At 35.8% G+C, this 4,685-nt stretch overlaps 1 pseudogene; it reads right to left on the reverse strand.

Moving 5' to 3' along the window:
• Window positions 1-3,588: 3,588 nt before the first annotated feature.
• On the reverse strand, window positions 3,589-4,248 carry LOC125854238 (agamous-like MADS-box protein AGL62; annotated as a pseudogene).
• Between the last annotated feature and the right edge of the window lie 437 nt (window positions 4,249-4,685).

Consider the following 4,685-nt stretch of genomic DNA (forward strand, 5'->3'; position numbering starts at 1 on the left):
ATACCAAAGAGGGCTATGTGTTGCCTACAGGGCTATGCTGATGCAAAAGAGGGCTATGTGCAACCCACAGAGCTATGATGTTTCCTAAGAGGGCTATGCTCTTCCTACGGGGCTATATCATTGCCAAAGAGGGCTATGTGACTTCTTACAAAGACAAGGGGCTACTGATAGGTGTATGTAGATTGATTTGGCACTTTCTAGGCTTATAGGGGCCTAGGTAGGTCGTATGTTATTTGTACCTGCCGAGCTTATGGGGACTTGGTTAGGTTGATGTTTGATCATTTTTGTATTTTTAGATTCAGTAGCGGGTTAGCATGCTTATCTAAAATTTTGATTTTCTTACGTGATTGTGTTTGGTATATTATGATACTTGCTCACTTAGTCTATAGCCTTTCATACTCTATACATTACTTTGTACTGACGCTCCATTTCCTTGGGGGCGCTGCATTCATGCATGCAAGTCCCGACAGACGACCCAGTAGACCTCCTCAGCAGCAGGATTGACTTCTATCTGATTGGCTATCCCCTTTCCTCCGGAGCTGCCAGAGTTGGGAGGTTTGTTACATTTTGTTGTATATATCTTTATGGGTAGGATGGGGCCCTGTCCCCCCAATTTTTACTACTCTTAGAGGTTTGCAGACTAGTGTATGGGGTGTATAGCTACGTTATGGCCATACTGGCCTAGGTTGTTGGTTTGTTGAAGCTTGTGAACTGTTTGATGTATTGTATTGATATATACCTGCTTTTAGTTTTGGTATAGATATCATGGTGTCCTCGACGGCCTAATCAGGACTTCTATGCTAGTTAGTTATTTATTTATATGATATCCTGGGAGTAGCTGTTTCTTTTATAGATCAGTTGACAGGGGTCTTGCCGGCCGAGGACTTAGTTTTAAGCCGAGATATACTTGTTTGTTTTCTTGATTGCATGTGGCTGACATGCGCTAGTAGAAAATTGTTCAGCAAGGTCGGCTCGAGCCTGAGTTTTAGCATTAGGAGACAGTTTCGTCCCTCGAGTTTGGGGAGTAATATATCCTATGTCTTTGTCCCCCAATTATAATAATTTAGAGATGGAAAAGTAAACGATTTGGACAAAATCGGAGAGATTAAATTTGCAAGACTCTATCTTTTAGTTATTCCAACAAATAAATAGAATTATGCTTGTCTTTATTCACTTATGTATACATTGGAACAACTCTTCAAACCTAACCGATCTTTAGTTTGTTAAAGTTGTACACAAGAACATGTTCAATCTCTCTATCAAAATCTTTCTGTTGTGCAAGTTTTCCTTGACGATACGACAAAGAAAGCCAAAGATATTGAAACTCTTAAGGTTATAGAAAAGAGGATCAGAGATGTAATATACAAAACAGAAGATAAAGTTGATTCAAGCCTAAGAAGCATTGTTTTAGCTGATATAGAGAAGGATGTCACGGACTTAGACTTCAACTAAACTCTTTGTAAGGCACTTTGCAACTTACGATATTTTCACGATCTTGTAAACTCAAGCTCACGTAAATATTTACATATTTACGATCATATAATATTTCTTGCTTTTTCTTGATTGAGTTACAAATGAATGCCCTCCTATTTATAGTTCACACCTAAGGGCTAAAGTGCAAAAATAAATTGCTATACAAGTCCCTACATATTTACAAATAGGCCACTTTTCTAGAATTCTCTAACAAGTCTAGGCCTTCCAAGTAATCTTCTATAATATTCTATAGTCTTCTTCAAACCTCTCTGAGACTGTAGACTCTTCCCACTAAGGCTAGCTCACTTTTTCTTTAATTTCATGCCCAAGTGGTATGACAAAGTTGTGGGTCATGACAAGGGGCTTGTAAATACTTCGAGGAAAAATTGCTAAAAGTGGAAAAAGATGTTGATTCTCTCGAGAAAGAAGTGCCACAGATTGAGTTTAACAAGCATGGAAGAAAATCTGCAGAACAAGTCCTCACCAAAAAAAAAACAATTTAGTTAAAAAATACTATTGTTGGGATGGAGGATGACTTCAATGCCATACTTGAATACCTCACTGCCCAAATAGACGATTTAGCTGTCGCAGTAATTTTTGGTATGTGCAATAAAGGTGAGACAACTCTTGCCAAAAAAGTTTATGATGATTATATTTGTTCTCAATTTGATAAACATGCATGGTTCACTATCTTCGAAGAATACAATGAGAGACAAATGCTTCTTGAAGTTGTCTCTACAATTACAGGAAGCAATCAAGAAATGAGCGATGATCAACTAATGAAGATTGTGTAAAGAGGTCTGAAAGGTGGGATATTTATAATTGTCAAAGATGATATATGGAGTACTGAGGCATGGGACCAAATGCAAAGAATATTTCCAAATGATGACAATAGAAGTCGAATTCTATTAACCACTCAGCTCTTGCAAATTGCTGATTATGTCAGTTGTCCTGATTTTCCACCTCATAGAAATACTTTTATAAGTCATGATGACAGTTTGAACTTCACCAAAAAATCATTCAAAACAATATTTGTTTCCTTCTCTAATTGTAGAGCTAGGGAAGCATATTGTACTACAATGTCAAGGATTACCTCTCTCGATTGTTGTCGTTGCTGGACTTCTTGGTCAAATGGACCCAACACATGATAATTGGAAGAATGTTGAGGAATATCTGAACTGATTCTTTGGTACTTTATCCGAACATTTTCATCAATTCTGTCTTTGGAGGTTTTCCTGAAGATAAAGAGATTAATGTTTCCAAGTTGATTAGAAACAATAAAAGGTTAGAAGTGGTGGCATAGGAGTATCTAGAAGATTTAATGGGTAGAAGTCTAATTTTGGCTTGTACACGAAGGACTAATCGAAGGATAAGAACTTGAAAATTCATGATGTTCTTCACCAACTATGCCTAAGTAAATCCATATATGATCAACGGCGAGTGATCCTTCTTTCTACACTTGAAGAGAAACATGATTATCGTAAGCCACATAGCAATGGTATAATTCACTCCTTTATTTCAATGCAAGTAGATATTCCAAAACAGATGTTTTACAGTTGAAGTTGCTTAAGTTATTGGACGTATTTTCAATTGAATATGATTTCTCTTGTGTAATACCTCAACTTGTACATCTGAGATAAGTTTCTGCAAGAATTGAGAAATCTGCAGACCATAATTCTTCGAAGAGAAATGGATAGGGTTGATGCTCCCTGTAGCTATACATCAGAAAAATGTCAGAGATAAGACATTTGGATATTGGATCGCTACTATATATATCTAATCCTCTTGAGGAAGAAAATCATGGTATTGAAGAAAAATTGTTGCTTCTCAATAGTTTGTAATATCTTGATAAATGTTGATAAAGAAGAGATTATATGTTACGCAATTTGAAGGATAAAATCAACATGATAATGGACTAAGAACATAACAGATATAATTAAAATTAGTAACTTCAACTAAATCATAACTGAAGAACACAACACTTAGTACTGACTTCAACTGAATCATAACTCATGAACATTTCATGATGAACACCTCAAATGACAAATGAACCTAGACACTTAATATAATACTTAAGTTTGAAATTTTATTTTCGACAATTCCATAACACGCACACTAGTAATTGGGAACTGTGGAAGAAGTAGATCCACTAACCCTATTAGCAACGAGTCCACTAACATTGAGTCCATATGAAGAACCTTACCTAGCACAATTAGGAGGAGTCCAGGCACTTCCCAATGTCTAAAATGGGAATGCATTATTATTCACCATTTGTGCCTCTTTTTAAACCTTTTGCTTTAGAATTTTCAATGCCTTCTTCAAGTGTTGAAGTTGGAATAAGTTAAGTTCTTCCATAGGAGATTCCCACCATATACCATTAACTCTCTTCCTAATTTCTCGAAGGGATTCTCCGAGATATTTCTCCATTTGGAGAATCCCCTCGAGGTTCATGAGCTTGGTATTGAGCTCACGAATACCAGCTTCTCTACAAGCCATGATTTTTTGATTGTAGACATCGTTATTTGGTAGAGGGAGGTTCCTCCCAAGGAACCTCTCAACCAACGTGTTCACGCTAGTGTGACCAAAGGAGAAAACTCCTTTATCGCCCGGGGAAAATACCACAATGACAATTTCAGCACCACATAGCGTACAAAGTTCACTAGCCTTTTTTAACAGACCAGCACGACGCTTAGAAAACGTAAATTATAAGTTCCTCGCATTCTTCATTTTCACCATGTCAATCCTTTGACAACCCTTGTTGATCCTTGTTGTCATGTCTAAACTATCACTAAGAAATTGTGAAAGTAAAATTGTAATTTTTGGTCTTAACACCAACAACTTTATATAGGAAATTGTGTTTTAAAATAACTTGGGGTGCCTATAAATTTATGTTCTTTCCTTTCTTCTTTTTTTGCATTGAAGAAAAGTATTGAAAATGAAAAAGATTAGATTCACTTGCCCTTCATTCTTTGTCTCGGTAGATATAAATTATATTATCATAATTACACGATAAATATTTTTCCTAATTAGAATTATATTATTGGATTGCACTTGATCGCCATTTTATTTGAGAACAATTTTTTTAAAAATATATAAATAATTAATAAAACCCTTAATGTTTTAATAGTAAAATGAACTTTGCATTTACCATTGAATTTTCCTAGTCAATCATCATTTAAAGACCTACCATGTATCACATCAAGCATATGCGG

This window comes from Solanum stenotomum, chromosome 2, assembly GCF_019186545.1.
Source record: "Solanum stenotomum isolate F172 chromosome 2, ASM1918654v1, whole genome shotgun sequence".
In the NCBI taxonomy this organism is placed as follows: Eukaryota; Viridiplantae; Streptophyta; class Magnoliopsida; order Solanales; family Solanaceae; genus Solanum; species Solanum stenotomum.